Source organism: Scyliorhinus torazame, chromosome 14 (genome assembly GCF_047496885.1).
Source record: "Scyliorhinus torazame isolate Kashiwa2021f chromosome 14, sScyTor2.1, whole genome shotgun sequence".
NCBI lineage: Eukaryota > Metazoa > Chordata > Chondrichthyes > Carcharhiniformes > Scyliorhinidae > Scyliorhinus > Scyliorhinus torazame.
The window spans coordinates 111,623,668-111,640,337 of record NC_092720.1 but is presented as its reverse complement, the minus strand read 5'-3'; the positions used below and the strand labels follow the sequence as shown (position 1 = coordinate 111,640,337).

The window sequence follows — 16,670 nt, the reverse complement described above, 5'->3', positions numbered from 1 at the left end:
TGAAAGTCTACTGAAAGAGGTCATTCAGCCCATAGGTCGGTGCCAGGGTTTGAGTGGTACACAGACCATCTTGCACCGTATTCTATCTCGCCCTATCCATGGACAGTTAGCAGGCCAGGCAGCACCCGCGAAGATCACAGACAGGTCGATGTTTTATGGACGAGGACCCTTTTCCGGCAAAACAAAAACCCGGAACATTTCCCAAATGTGAGGGTTGGGGAATGCGGTTGTTGAGGGCAGTGAAAAGGAGCGTACCTGTTACATCTCGGGGTCTCGGGGAAATCAACAAGAATGTTAGCTACCCGGAAGCGTCCTCGTTTAGAAACGTGACTTTACAACTGTAAATCTGGAGGGATGATGGCTAGGCAGGTCAGTCCCGAGTTAAATCCGGCTCTGTCCTTCATTTAAAAGCTGCCAGCTCTCATATAACGCAGAACTGAGGCAGGTTGAGCCTGGGGGAAAGACAGAGGGTTGAGGCAATAAGCAGAAGTGTACAAAGCTGCTGGGAAGGGGGTGGTGGTGCGGGGGAGGAGCTCACTACTTGTTTGCTTCCTTCCCCTGGACTGATTTTTAAAAAGAAAGTGCTTAGGCCATACAGTGCTCTCTATTGTGGTGACCGTATTGCTGCTACAATTCATCACTATTGTATTGCATTATGTTGATGTCCTTGTGGGCTCTGCCCCCTCGGGAGTGGTATATAATCTGCAGCCTGTAGGTGGCACTCCGTACAGGGCAGTTGCAGGCAGGCACAGATCTAGCTGATTAAAACCACTGTTTACTTCTACTAATCGTCTCGTGCAAATCGCATCAATTTAATAATCTAAGATATCGCAATGGAAGCCGCCCTCAAACCTGATCGACTGGAACTCGACCCACAGACAGCCGAAGCAAAAGGAATCTTTTCACACTGGCTCCGCTGCTTTGAGGCCTATCTCACTGCCTCCTCCTCACCCGCCGTCACCGAGGCACAGAAGCAGAGTCTCCTCCACTCACGGGTGAGCCACAGAATCTCGGTACTAATCGAAGACGCGACCACGTACGCAGATGCGGTCGAGATCCTGAAAAGATATTACGTGAGGCCGGTGAACGAAGTGTTTGCGCGGCATCTCCTCACCACATGTCGTCCATGCCCCGGGGAATCGCTGGAGGTACATCTACACGACCTGAGGGTACTCGCTCGAAACTGCAACTACAAGGACGTCACGGCCTCGCAGCACATGGAACTCGCCATCCGGGACATCTATGTGGCTGGAGTCTGGTCCAACTCCGTCAGACAGCGCCTACTCGAAAAGGGCGCCCTCGACCTAGAAGAGACGGTATAACTATCCACCTCATTAGAGGTAGCCTTCCAGTGCCTGAATGCTTTCCCCTCCGACCACGCGATTTCCTCATGGGCGCCGGAGGCGCGACCATCACCCAAACCGAGGGTGTCACAGGCCTGTGCCGCGCGGCTGCCCACCCAACCCGGGGGCCGCCTTGCTATTTCTGCTGTCAGAACCAGCACCCCAGGCAGCGTTGCCGAGCTCGGAACGCGACCTGCAGCGACTGCGGCAAGAAAGGACATTTTGCCAAAGTCTGCTTGGCCTGACCCAAAGTTCCAAAATCACAGGCCCGACTCACAGGCCCGCAGACCTCACAGCGTGGCTGCGTGCCTGCCGGTAACGCCCCCTTATGACGCGTCATCCGCCTCGTGCTATCCGTGGGGTCCGCCACTTTTTAACTCTACCCGACACGTGCGATTCATGGGGGCCGCTATCTTCAACGCCAACCGATACGTGCGACCGACGGGGGCCGCCATCTTGGCCACCATCTTCAACGCCGCCTGACACGTGCGACCGATGGTGCCACCATCTTGGGACCACCCCACTACCACCGACCATGCCGGTTACCCATAGCTTGGCGCTGTCACTCTCGACCAGTCATGGCCCAAGCACCTCAAGAACTCCATGATGACCGTCCAGGTCAATGGGCACGAAACGCCCTGTCTGTTCGACTCCGGGAGCACAGAGAGCTTCATCTATCCGCACACGGTAAGGTGCTGTTCCCTTCAGATTTCCCCCACATCCCAAACAATCTCCCTTGCTTCCGGATCACATTCAGTGTGGATCCGGGAGTACTGTGTCGAGAACCTCGCGATACAGGGCACCGAGTACGCCAATTTTAAACTCTCTATCCTCCCCCATCTCTGTGCTCCTCTCTTGTTAGGACTGGATTTCCAGTGCAACCTCAGAAGCCTGACCCTGAAGTTCGGCGGACCCCTACCCCCTCTCACCGTATGTAGCCTCGCGACCCTTAGGTTCGCGCCTCCCCCCCTCTTCGCGAGCTTCACCTCCGACTGTGAACCCGTCGCCACCAGGAGCAGGCGGTACAGTGCCCAGGACAGGACTTTTATCAAGTCAAAGGTCCAGTGTTTCTTGAGGGAGGGGATCATCGAGGCCAGTAACAGCCCCTGGAGAGCCCAAGTGGTGGTCGTCAGGACCGGGAAAAAGAACCGGAAGGTTGTAGACTACAGCCAGACCATAAATTGTTAAACGCAACTCGATGCTTACCCCCTTCCCCGCATAGCGGACATGGTAAATCAGATTGCACACTACCGGGTTTTCTCCAGGATAGATCTGAAGTCCGCATACCACCAACTTCCGATCCGCCCGGAAGATCGCCACTACACGGCCTTTGAGGCAGACGGCCGCCTCTTCCACTTCCTCAGGGTCCCCTTCGGCGTCACCAATGGGGTCTCGGTATTCCAAAGAACGATGGACCGAATAGTTGACCAGTACGGGCTGCGGGCCACGTTCTCTTACTTGGATAACGTCACCATCTGCGGCCATGATCAGCTGGACCACTATGCTAACCTTCAGAAGGTCCTCCAAACCGCTCAAGCCCACAATTTCACCTACAACAAGGAGAGATGCATTTTCAGCACAACCCGACTAGCCATCCTCGGCTATGTCATGGAAAACGGAGTCCTAGGGCCCGACCCCGACTGCATGCGCCCCCTCCTGCAACTTCCCCTTCACCACTGCCCCCAAAGCCCTGAAAAGATGCCTGGGGTTCTTCTCATATTATGCCCAGTGGGTCCCCAACTATGCGGACAAAGCCCGCCCACTTATCAAAACCACCATCTTTCCCCTGACGACTGAGGCCCTCCTGCCCTTCAGCCGCATCAAGGCAGACATTACTATGGCCGCGATTCATACGGTGGACGAGTCCATCCCCTTCCAGGTGGAGAGCGACAGGTTGAATGTCGCCCTGGCAGCTACCCTTAACCAGGCAGGCCCGTGGCCTTCTTTTCCCGTACCCTCAATGCCTCCGAGATCCGACACTCCTCTGTCAAAAAGGAAGCTCAAGCCATTGTGGAAGCTGTGTGACATTGGAGGCACTACCTGGCCGGTAGAAGGTTCACCCTCGTCACCGACCAACGGTCGGTCGCCTTTATGTTCAACAAAACACAGCGGGGCAAGATCAAGAATGATAAAATCTTGAGGTGGAAAATCGAACTCTCCACCTCCAATTACGATATTGTGCATTGTCCTGGGAAGCTCAATGAGTCCCCAGAGATGCCCTGTCTGGGGCAGCATGGTAGCCTTGTGGATAGCACAATTGCTTCACAGCTCCAGGGTCCCAGGTTCGATTCCAGCTTGGGTCACTGTCTGTGCGGAGTCTGCACATCCTCCCCGTGTGTGCGTGGGTTTCCTCCGGGTGCTCCGGTTTCCTCCCACAGTCCAAAGATGTGCAGGTTAGGTGGATTGGCCATGATAAATTGCCCTTAGTGTCCAAAATTGCCCTTGGTGTTGGGTGGGGTTACTGGGTTATGGGGATAGGGTGGCGGTGTTGACCTTGGGTGGGGTGCTCTTTCCAAGAGCCGGTGCAGACCCGATGGGCCGAATGGCCTCCTTCTGCACTGTAAATTCTATGATAATCTATGACATGCGCCAGCACGCAAGATGACCGACTTCGGGCCATCCACAATGACCTCTGTCACCCGGCTTCTCCACTTCATCAAGGCCCGCAACGTGCCCTACTCCACCGAGGAGGTCAGTGCCATGACCAGGGACTGCCAGGTCTGTGCGGAGTGCAAGCCGCACTTCTATCGGCGAGACAAGGCCCCCACCTGGTGAAGGCATCCCGCCCCTTTGAGCGCCTCAGTGTCGATTTCAAAGGGCCCCTCCCCTCCACTGACCGCAACGTGTATTTTCTCAACATCGTTGATGAGTACTCCCATTTCCCCTTTGCAATCCCTTGCCCCGACATGACCGCGGCCACTGTCATTAAGGCCCTGCACAGCATCTTTACCGTGTTCGGTTTCCCCACTTACGTCCACAGTGACCGGCGCTCCTCGTTTATGAGCGATGAGCTGCGTCAGTATCTGCTCGGTAAGGGCATTGCCTCAAGCAGGACTACTAGCTACAACCCCCGGGGAAATGGACCGGTGGAGAGGGAGAACGCGACGGTATGGAAGGCCGTCCTTCTGGCCCTACGGTCTAGAAGTCTCCCGGTTTCCCGCTGGCAGGGGTTCCTCCCTGATGCGCTCCACTCCATTCGGTCCAGCTCTGCACAGCCACGAACGAGACCCCTCACGACCGTCTATTTGTCTTCCCCAGAAAATCCACCTCCGGGGTCTCACTTCCGTCCTGGCTGACAACACCGGACCTGTCCTCCTCCGGAAGCACGTGAGGAGCCTGCCGGTTCCCCAACGACCGCCTTCCCCCCCCCCCCCCCCCTACACTGAACACCGCCCCTGCCCCTACACCCTCCCCCCACCCATCGCCAACCCACCGTGATGAAGCTCCAGGCGACACGTTCCCGGAGTCAACGAGTCCAACACCCGTGCCCTCAGCGAAGCCAGAGCTGAAGCGATCACAGAGAATGATCAAGGTGCCAGACAGATTTGATCTGTGAGCCCACTTCACACCCATTGGACTTCAGTTTTTTAACAGGAGGTGAATGTGGTGACCGTATTGCTGCTACAATTCACCACTGTATTGTATTGTATTATGTTGATGCCCTTGTGGGCTCCGCCTGTGGCTCCGCCCCCTCGGGGGTGGTACATAGATCTGCAGCCTGTAGGCGGCACTCAGTACAGAGCAGTCGGAGGCAGGCACAGATCTGGCTTATTAAACCCACTGTTCACTTCTTCTAATCGTCTCGTGTGAATTGATGGTCGCATCATCTATATAATCCATAATCATTATTATTGTCTCAAGTTGGGTCACATGTTTTGGGCAGCACGGTAGCACAAGTGGATAGCACTGTGGCTTCACAGCTCCAGGGTCCCTGGTCCGATTCCCCGCTGGGTCACTGTATATGCGGAGTCTGCACTTTCTCCCCATGTCTGCGTGGGTTTCCTCCGAGTGCTCTGGTTTCCTCCCACAGTCCAAAGACATGCAGGGTAGGTGGATTGGCTGTGCTAAATTGTGCCATGTGAGAGTACTTTTAAGACATGGCTGTTTAAGCAATGTACCTTTAAGAAAACAGTGATGTCAGAGAATGGGTGGAGCTGAGGTCAGGTCAGCCATTTTGCAGTTGGGTTTTGTAAGTTTTGAAAAGTGCCTGGCTGGTTTTGCTGAGAGCAGCTAAAAAGTGCCTGGCTGGTTTTGCTGAGAGCAGTTTAAAAGTAGAAAGCCAGTTTGAGACAGCAGCTTGAAAAGTTCTGTTTTGCTGTGATCTGCTTGAAGGGAGAAAGCCAGGTTTGCGAAAGCAGCATGGGTCTGTCTGTGGGTTTCCAGAGAGCTGCATGAAGAAAGAAAGGTGCTGGAGCTGAAGTCACCGAAGCTAATATATCTCTGCCATTCTACAGAAAATATATATATCCTTTAACCTGATGTGATACTGTTTAAAGGTGTTAAGTCTCTTGGAAGTTTGAAGGAACAGTTTAAGGAGTTATTTACTGTTGCAATATTTTCTGAGTTATCTCTGAAGTAAGGGGTGTTAAGAGATCCAATGTTTATTTAAGATATTAAGTTGAGTTCATGGAATAAACAGTGTTTTGTGTTTAAAAACCCACGTGTCCATAATTGTAATCCCACATCTTGGGAAAAAGCCGCATGCTCGGAAAAGCAACAAATCCATTAAAGGGAGAGGTTGGTTGAACTCCATGATACATTTTGGGGTTCTGAAAAGCCTCGCCCATAACAATTGCCCTTAGTGTCTAAAAATGTTAGGAGGGGTTATTGGGTTACAGGGATAGGGTGGAAGTGAGGGCTTAAGTTGGTCGGTGCAGACTCGATGGGCCGAATGGCCTCCTTCTGCACTCTTATGTTCTATGTAAGTAGGCTTACATTAACACTGCAACAAAGTTGCTGTGAAAAGTCCATAGTCGCCACATTCCAGCACATGTTCAGGTACACAAAGGGAGAATTCAGAATGTCCAATTCACCTAACTGCACGTCTATCGGGACTTGTGGGAGGAATCCAGAGATCCCGGAGGAAACCCACGCAGACACGGGAAGAATGTGCAGACTCCGCATAGACAGTGACCCAAGCCAGGAATCGAACCTGGGACCCTGGCACTGTGAAGCAGCAGTGCTAACCACTGTGCTACCGTGCCGCCCATATAAGCTTCATTAGTATCACAAGTAGGCTTACATTAACACTGCAATGAAGTTACTGTGAAAATCCTCGAGTCACCACACTCTGGTGCCTCTTCAGGCACACCGAGGGAGAATTCCGAATGCCCAATCCACCTAACAGCACATCTTTCGGGACTTGTGGGAGCAAAGCGGAGCACCCAAAGGAAACCCACGCAGACACTGGGAGAACGTGCAGACTCCGCACAGACAATGGCCCAAGCCGGGAATCGAACCCCAGACCCTGGTGCTGTGAAGCAACAGTGCCACCCAGCCGCCTGGGCATGCACAGTGCAAGCACCATTCATAAAGACCTGAGTTTTAATCAGCACCTCAAAACCAGTGTGTACGGTGATACTTTTAATCTATCATCAGCTGTTATGTGTGTTTTAAGTGACCAGGCTACTACTATTTTCAGTGCTGCCCCAATATCATTAAGCAGGGTGGTTGAGGGTTGAATTCCGCAGCCAGGTCATCCAGTTCAGCCCACTACCCGTGCTAAAAAAGCCAAAGAAGGATTGGAAATTAATCAAATAAGGGAATAAGAATGATTCTGGCTCAACTAAAACTCAAAGAGGCACCAAAGAATACCGAAGGGGCAGGGGAAGCATAGCCCGAGATGCTTAAACCATATAGGAATCAGCAGGATGGATGTGAGGAAGTGATTTGTGTGTGGAGGGGTGCGGGGGTGCGGAGGGAAAATGGAGGAGGTGACTGTGGAACTGTGGAAATCTCCGGTCTAAACCTGACTTCAGGAGTAATTACTCCCCACTTGAAGCTATCCGTATGTTGTAGCCTGACACTTGGCTTCACCACAATCATTGACAGTCACAGGAAATGGAATGAAGCGTCTGATATCTTGAGTCTCACTCTGTTGAAGGATGCAGATTACTGCAAAAATGTTCTGGATTGATTGCCAACTTCAATTATAAACTTGCTTCACAGCAATTCCTAATGTGCCAAGAAGGACAAATTTGAATATAATTGTTTTTTTTTGTTGTTGTTGCATTGATTTAAGAGAACTTGGAGAAATAAATGCAAATGAAATTCCTACTAGTAATCTCAACTTTTCTCATGGTATCCTGGAAACTGATCAGACTAATGGGGCGTCATTCTCCGACCCCCCGCCGGGTCGGAGAATGGCCGTTGGCCGCCGTGAATCCCGCCCCCGCCGCAGTCTCCGCTCCCGGAGATTGGGCGGGGGCGGGAATCGGGCCGCGCCGGTTGGCGGGACCCCCTGCTGGATTCTCCGGCCCGGATGGGCCGAAGTCCCGCCCAGGAATTGCCTGTCCCGCCGGCGTAAATCAAACCTGGTATTTACCGGCGGGACCAGGCGGCGTGGGCGGGCTCCGGGGTCCTGGGGGGGGGCCGCGGGGCGATCTGACCCCGGGGGGTGCCCCCACGGTGGCCTGGCCCGCGATCGGGGCCCACCGATCCGCGGGCGGGCCTGTGCCATGGGGGCACTCTTTCCCTTCCGCCTCCGCTACGGCCTCCACCATGGCGGAGGCGGAAGAGACTCTCCCCACTGCGCATGCGCGGGAAACTGACAGCGGCCGCTGACGCTCCCGCGCATGCGCTGGGAAACTGACAGCGGCCGGCTTTGGCGCCAGTCGGCGGACATCCCGCCGTTGGGGGAGAATTTCGCCCCTGATTACCACTCCACAAAATCATAATTTAGGTTTCTAATGATCATGGTTTATAACCTGGATGGAACACTTAGTGGCAGCACGGTGGCACAGTGATGCCTCAGCGCCTAGGACCCAGGTTCAATTCCGACCTCGGTGACTGTGTGGAGTTTCCACGTTCTCCCCGTGTCTGTGTGGTTTCCTCCCAGAGTCCAAAGATGTGCAGGTTAGGTGGATTGGCCATGCTAAATTGCCCCTTAGTGTCCAAAGGTTAGGTGGGGATTTCAGGTTTATGGGAATATAGTAGGGGCATGGGCCTAGCTGGAGTGCAGATTCAATGAGCCAAATGGTAACACAGTGGTTAGCACTGTTGCTTCACAACGCCAGGGACCCAGGTTTGATTCCTGGCTTGGGTCACTGTCTGTGTGGAGTCTGCACACTCTCCCTGTGTCTGGATGAATTTCCTCTGGGTGCTCCGGTTTCCTCCCTCAAGTGCCAAAAGATGTGCTCGATAGGTGAATTGGACAATCTAAATTCTCCCTCGGTGTACCTGAACAGGTGCCGGAGAGTGGGGAGTAGGGGATTTTCACAGTAACTTAATTTGCAGTGTTAATCTCCGCCTACTTGTGACACTAATAAAGATTTATTATTAATAAATAATGGCCTCCTTCTGCACTGTAGGGATTCTATGATTCTATTGAACAGTTTTAATAGGATAATAAACAATCATACCACCTTTCGGTTTGATGAATAAGTGTGCTAAGTTTGGTAAGGTCAAGGGATGACATGTTGCAACAGTAGAGTAATGGCTTTTCAGTTTGACATGACCTTGCTGTAAGCTGACCGCAAATAAAGCTGGCCGCAAATAGGTCATTTCAAACGAATCAACCTTCAGAGGACTAAGGGTTAACATTCAGCCTGACCACCAGGGTGTAAACATGGTCTTGCTGATCAGCCATCCATTTGACACCCAAGTGGCAAATTAAAAATCTACTTTTAAACCAGTCATAAAGTAGAATTGGATGATGTCCCATTTAAAGAATTGCAGCTAATAAAAAGCACCTTTCACAACCACCAGACATCCCAATGTACTTTACAGCCAATTTCATACTTGTGGGGTGTAGGCAATTCTGTAATATTGCCAGGAGAGAGAATTCTGAGGTTTGCCTGACTTTGTAAAATGAGCTTCTCTCATTATGGATGTTGAGGTTGCGAAACATTGATGTAATTGAGGACAGGAAATATTAAGCGGATCTTGTCAGTAAAAATAAATAGTCAGGCCTTTGAATTATTTTCATATGTAACTTAATAAAGTTTATTAATAAAGTTGTTGGCAAAAATTACGGCGCCAAAACTTTCTTTCCAACTCTGGAATTACTTGGAGCAGGAACTTCCTGTTCTTGATTGCATTGTTATTTAATCAACAATGATGAAGAGTGATGATGGCTTACTGCTGGATAGATTTTATTCAATGGTGTGCACTCCTGCCATAGCAGCAGAACAGTACCATCACTTAGCTTACTGTAGTATCACAAATTGAAGGCCCAGAGGCACCTTCCTGGACTTTGTCAAAAAAGCCAACCATATAGCACTAGTGGCCATGATAAAATTGCCCTTTAGTGTCCATGGATGTGCAGGTTAGCTGGGGTTATGGTGATGGAGCAGGGGAGTGAGCCTAAATGGGGTGCTCTTTTTGAGGGTCATTGCTAATTCGATGGGCCAAATGGCCTCCTTCTGCACTGTAGGGATTCTATGTTTTTATAGATTTGATGGTTCTATCTTTAATTGAAAACCTTCATATGAATGGTAATTACCCTGGCAATGATTCTCTCTCTGAAATCTTCAGGTACCTGTCTCGAGAAAATCAAAATGAGGGAAGTGTAATTCTGCAGGGCTGGGGTGGGGGAACATCTTCATTAGAAGCCTCTTTCTGACATCGGGTGGCCCCCGTCCCCCCCTGCTTATGGTCGGTGGCTGGCAGACCTCCATCGCTGCCTCAGCCTCTACACCGAATTGCCCACTATGCATCCCCCGGGCCTTCCATACCCTCCCCGCCCTGAGACTTACCTTTTCATCCAGTCCTTGGACTTAGGCTCTGATGTCTTTGGGAAGTACCTCCTCTGTCCATAGCAGCTTGCTGCAGGGACTAGAGAGTTGTCGGACCATCTGAAGAACCTGCTCCCAAGTGAGGGGCAAAAAATCCCACCTGCAGCCAATTGACGCTCATTCAAGTATGTAAAGGCTACAGGACAGTCAGAATCAGCAGAATGTGTGCCCCGCTGACTCTTCGGATGGCAGGACGGGAAACCCCAGCATCCAAAATATCCTGGACTACATTTGTTGGTCTCTCGCCCATTTCTGCAGTAATGTTCAATGAGTAGTAATAATGTATGAAATAACTTGCATACATAGCTGTCTCAGTATAATAATGCAGAGCATGATATATTATTTTGGTATCTCTCAACCAATTATGTTATGTTGTGACAGACATGTAAAAATACTGAGAGGAATTTACACTGTTCCCACAAATAATCAAACTCCAACAGGGAGAACCGTGAATTAAATGAGGTGGAAATATCCAACATCAGGTGATCTGTTAGTTAGTTATTCTAGTCAAGTTAAGGAATATGTCAGTCAATCAGAAGTAAGGAAAAGAAGCTCTGTATTGTACCAAAGCTCCACAGCTACAGAGATCAGTTGTGTTTGTGTTTCCTTTCTATACTAAGACCATCTAAAATTAAAGTTAGTAATGTTTGGTTAGCTGCTTCCTCGTGTTGAGATGAGAACCAATAAGGTGCAGGCTGTTTGAATGCATATGCATGAATGACAACTGAAGCAATAATTCATTGTAAAGAAATAGAGAAGCGACCAGTTGAATAGCTACACTGTTGATATTATACCGCAGTAGCATCGACAATATTTTAGTTCTCTGAGGTTGAATTATATGAGCTTGGCAAGTAGAGTTAAAGCTCTACAAAGGTGGGATAGTCTCCCATTATCTTTGTCGGGCAGTGAAGCAGTTGAGGCTCCTTCATTAAATGTTTTAAAGAGTCTTTTGAAGAATAAATGGATTAAGGGTTATGGTGTTCGGGCCGGAAAGTGGAGCTGAGTCCACAAAAGATCAGCCATGATCTCATTGAATGGCGGAGCAGGCTTGAGGGGCCAGATGGCCTACTCCTGTTCCTAGTTCTTATGTCTCCTGTTGTTCCTGCCTGATACTTTTTTCCGAAGGGTCGAGTGGCTTATCTCCAGGACGGATAAGACCCCGAAGACGGTACTTCAGAGGGACAGATTGGTCTTACGCTGCCAAGTTTGCTATTTTATTACTAGACAGCCAATGCGAAGGAGGTGTTGAGGTGGTGTGGGGGATCCGGGGCTCTCTGAGTTCTGATGGAATCTGGGTCATGTAGAGGGACAAGCTTGGGGGCATTGGTAACATTGCCACCCCTTTGGTGCTGGTAAGGTACTCGGTAAACCCAGTAGCGGTGTCCACGTTAAAAATTTGGAGGCAGCTGTGCCAGCATTTTTAGTTGGGGGCAACCTATAGACTAGTTCCCCTTTGTGAAATCACCTATTTGAGGCGGCAAGGCTGGATGCCACATTTGGTGCATGTAAAGAGAAAGGTTTAGAGAGAGTGAGGGATTTGCCAGCTTGGAGGAATTGAAGGAGAAATTTGGGCTGTCAGGCTCGGACATGTTTGGGTACCTCCGGGTATGGAGCTTTGTTAAGAGGATGATCTTGGATTTCCCGGTGGTGCCACCATCATTCTTAGTGGAGAGGATTTTCTCCTGTCCGGGGTCGGAGGAGGGCAGTACGTCTGGCATGTATGAACGGATCATAGAGGAAGAGTTGAGTTTGATTGAAGGGTAAAGGCTTAACGGGTAGAGGGGTTGGGGCCAATACTGGAGGTGGAGGTATGGAGTGAGGTGCTGCGGAGGGTGAATGCCATGCCATTGTGTGCGAGACTGAGCCTGATGCCACTAAAGGTAGTGTTTCGCGTACACCTCACTAAGGCTAGGAAGAGTCGTTCTTTTTGAGGGAGCTGAGGATAGGTGTGAAGACTGTTGAAGAGGCCCCATGCAGGGGTCTCCAGTTGTGGCTATGCTGAGCTAAGTCACACGTTCGGCAGCTCCCATCAGAAACTGACTTTTGGGCTCTTTCTAGGGGCCCTAGCGGCATTTGTTCGACAGTTCCCAGTGTGGGAAGGCGACAGTACGATTCTCGAGCACTGTATGGATTGGATCAGGAGTAGAGCGGTGAAAAAAGTCATTTTGGTGCAGCGAAAGGTGCGAGGGAGGAGAACCAAGATGGCGGCGGGTGGAGACCAGGCAGCGTGGGCGCAATGGTCGCAAGAGCAGCAGGAGCTCCTCAAGCGCTGTTTTGCGGACCTGAAGGCAGAGTTGCTGGAGCCGATGAAGGCATCGATCGATAAGCTGGTCGAGACCCAGAAGGCCCAAGGGGCGGCGATCCGAGAGGTGCGGCAAAAGGCCTCGGAGAATGAGGAAAAGATCTTGGGCCTGCCGGTGAAGGTGGAGGCGCACGAGACGCTTCACAAGAAAAGTTTGAAGACATGGAGAATCGGTCGAGGAGGAAGAACCTTCGGATTCTGGGTCTCCTGGAGGGAGTGGAGGGGTCGGATGCTGGAGCATACGTGGTCACGATGCTGAAAACACTGATGGGCGCGGGAGCTTTCCCGAGGGAACTGCAGGCCGGTGAGCCTTACTTCAGTGGTAGGGAAATTACTGGAGAGAATTCTTCGAGACAGGATCTACTCCCATTTGGAAGCAAATAGACGTATTAGTGAGAGGCAGCACGGTTTTGTGAAGGGGAGGTCGTGTCTCACTAACTTGATAGAGTTTATCGAGGAGATGATTGATGCAGGTAGGGCAGTGGATATTGTCTATATGGACTTTAGTAAGGCCTTTGACAAGGTCCCTCATGGTAGACTAGTACAAAAGGTGAAGTCACACAGGATCAGGGGTGAGCTGGCAAGGTGGATACAGAACTGGCTAGGTCATAGAAGGCAGAGAGTAGCAATGGAAGGATGCTTTTCTAATTGGAGGACTGTGAACAGTGGTGTTCCACAGGGATCAGTGCTGGGACCTTTGCTGTTTGTTGTATATATAAATGATTTGGAGGAAAATGTAACTGGTCTGATTAGTAAGTTTGCAGTCAGCGTTGGTGGAATTGCGGATAGCGATGAGGACTGTCAGAGGATACAGCAGGATTTAGATTGTTTGAAGACTTGGGCGGAGAGATGGCAGATGGAGTTTAATCCGGACAAATGTGAGGTAATGCATTTTGGAAGGTCTAATGCAGGTAGGGAATATACAGTGAATGGTAGAACCCTCAAGAGTATTGAAAGTCAAAGAGATCTAGGAGTACAGGTCCACAGGTTACTAAAGGGGCAACACAGGTGGAGAAGGTAGTCAAGAAGGCATACGGCATGCTTGCCTTCATTGGCCGGGGCATTGAGTATAAGAATTGGCAAGTCATGTTGCAGCTGTTTAGAACCTTAGTTAGGCCACACTTGGAGTATAGTGTTCAATTCTGGTCGCCACACTACCAGAAGGATGTGGAGGCTTTAGAGAGGGTGCAGAAGAGATTTACCAGAATGTTGCCTGGTATGGAGGGCATTAGCTATGAGGAGCGGTTGAATAACCTCGGTTTGTTCTCACTGGAACGAAGGAGGTTGAGGGGCGACCTGATAGAGGTCTACAAAATTATGAGGGGCATAGACAGAGTGGATAGTCAGAGGCTTTTCCCCGGGGTAGAGGGATCAATTACTAGGGGGCATAGGTTTAAGGTGAGAGGGGCAAGGTTTAGAGTAGATGTACGAGGCAAGTTTTTTACGCAGAGGGTAGTGGGTGCCTGGAACTCGCTACCGGAGGAGGTGGTGGAAGCAGGGACGATAGTGACATTTAAGGGGCATCTTGACAAATACATATATAAGATGGGAACAGAGGGATACAGACCCAGGAAGTGTAGAAGATTGTATTTTAGTCGGGCAGCATGGTCGGCACGGGCTTGGAGGGCCGAAGGGCCTGTTCCTGTGCTGTACATTTCTTTGTTCTTCTTTGCTCTTTGAGGCGCCTGGAGCTGGATGGGGCTCACCGAGTCCTGGCGAGGGGGCCCAAGGCCAACCAGCCGCTGCGGACGGTAATGGTGCGGCTCCACCACTTTGTGGACAGGGAGTGTGTCCTGAGATGAGCTAAAAAGGAGCAGAGCAGCAGGTGGGAGAACGCAGAGATCCGTATATATCAGGACTGGAGATTAGAGGTGGCCAAGAAGGCCGGGTACAACTGGGCTGAGGCGGTTCTGCATCGGAAGGGGGTGAAATTCAGGATGCTGCAGCTGGCGCGATTGTGGGTCACGTTTAAGGACCAACACCATTATTTTGAGACGCCGGAGGAGGCATGGACCTTTATCTAGGCCGAAAGGACTGAGGGTTTGTTGGGAGGGGGTGTTGAGGGGGGTTTATTGTGGTTATTGTGTTTTGTGGGATGTTCTGTTCTGTTTTCTTTGGTGCTGGGTGGGGTTGGGTAAATGGTTCGAGGTGGGGTTGTGTGGGCGTCGGTGGTTGGAAGGACGGGGCCCCGCCGGGGGGAGGGGAGGGGGAATGGGTGGCCCGAGGTGGGGGAGCTGAGATAAGGCCGCAAAAGGGAGCTGCGTCAGAGAGGGCGGGGCCGGCTTGGTGGAAAGCGCAGGCTTTTTCCCGTGCTAGGGAAGGAAGGGGGCGGGGCTGGGGGAAAGGGTGGTGTTGGAGAGGAGCGCACGCTGACTGCCAGGATGGGGAGGAGATATTCTCACACTGGGGAGTCGACAGAGTGGCGGGAGAGGCCGGGGTCAGCAGGAGTCAGCTGACTTACGGGAGTGCCATGGGGGGAACAATTCAGCTATGGGGGGGCCTAGCTGATGGGGGGGGCGGGGGAAGGGTGGGAGGGGGGGAGAACTGGATTGCTGCTGCATTGGCCAAAGGGGACCTGGAGTTCGGAGAGAGAGTCAGGGCGGGGGTCCGCCTCCTGGGAGAATGGAGGGTGCGGGAGGCGCGGGCATGTGGCTGGCCTAGAAAGGGAGATGGCTAGTCTGCGGGGGTGGGAGGGGGGGAAGGGGAAGGAAGCCCCCTGATCCGGCTGAATGTGAGGCCTGAATGGGCCGGTCAAGAGGGTGTGTTCACGCACCTGAAGGGACTGAAGACAGATGTGGTTATGCTCCAGGAGACGCATTTGAAGGTGGCAGATCAGGTTAGGCTGAGAAAGGGGTGGGTAGGGCAGGTTTTCCACTCTGGGTTGGACGCGAAGGATCGAGGGGTGGAGATCTTGGTGGGGAAGCGGATGGCGTTTGAGGCGCTGAACATCATGGCAGATAATGGAGGTCGGTACGTGATGGTGAGTGGTAAGCTACAGGGGGTGCGGGTGATATTAGTGAATGTATACGCCCTGAATTGGGACATTGCCAGATTCATGAGGCGCATGTTGGGTCAGATTCCGGACCTGGAGACAGGGAGTTTGATAATGGGGGGGGGGATTTCAACACGGTGTTGGACCCAGCATTGGATCGCTCCAGGTCCAGGACGGATAAGAGGCCGGCGGCGGCCAAGGTGTTTAGGGGGTTTATGGACCAGATGGGGGGAATGGACCCATGGAGGTTTGCCAGGCTGGGGGACAGGGAACTTTGCTTTCTTTCCCACGTCCATAAAGCCGACTCCCGGATAGATTTCTTCATTATGAGTAGGGCACTAATCCCGAGAGTGGAGGGCACGGAATATTCGGCCATCGCTATCTCAGATCATGCCCCGCATTAGGTGGAGCTGGAGTTGGGGAGGAGAGGGACCAGCGCCCGCTGTGGCGCCTCGATGTGGGACTGTTGGCTGATGAGGAGGTGAGCGGGCGGATCCGGGGGTGCATTGAAAGATATTTAGAGGCTAACGACAATGGGGAGGTGCAGGTGGGGGTGACCTGGGAGGCGCTGAAGGCGGTGGTCAGGGGAGAGCTAATCTCCACTAGGGCCTATAAGGAGAGGAGAGAGAGGGAGAGATTGGTGGGGGAGATATTAAGGGTGGATAGGAGGCATGCAGAGGTCCCCGAGGAGGGATTACTCAAGGAGCGACAAAGCCTCCAGGCCGAATTTGACCTGTTGACTACCAGGAAGGCAGAGGTGCAGTGGAGGAAAGCGCAAGGGGCGGTGTACAAATATGGGGAGAAGGCGAGCCGGATGTTGGCACATCAGCTTCGGAAGTGTGAGGCAGCGAGGGAGATTGGGGGAGTTAGGGACAGCGGGGGGAATAAATGGGTTATTCAGTGACTTTAATGAGGAGCTGTATAGGTCTGGGCCCAACGGGGGAGGGGGGGGATGCGCCGATTTTTGGATCGGCTGAGGTTCCCGAGGGTGGAGGAGGAGCAGGAGGTTGGGCTAGGGGCACCGATTGGGGTCGAGGAGCTGGTTAAGGGGTTGGGGAGCATGCTGGCAGGGAAGTCCC

General features: G+C 51.9%; 1 protein-coding gene and 1 long non-coding RNA gene across 5 annotated transcripts in view; one reads left to right on the top strand and one right to left on the bottom strand.

Annotated features, from left to right (window-relative positions):
- Positions 1-472, bottom strand: part of LOC140389964 (uncharacterized) — a 43,552-nt gene extending 43,080 nt beyond the window's left edge. For all 3 annotated transcript variants that reach the window (XR_011934521.1, XR_011934522.1, XR_011934520.1), the window contains exon 1: positions 256-472. This is a non-coding gene — a long non-coding RNA (uncharacterized lncRNA). The remainder of the gene's footprint in view (positions 1-255) is intronic.
- ppp2r3a (protein phosphatase 2, regulatory subunit B'', alpha) overlaps positions 1-16,670 on the top strand; it is a 597,462-nt gene that overhangs the window by 2,404 nt on the left and 578,388 nt on the right. The window lies entirely within an intron of this gene.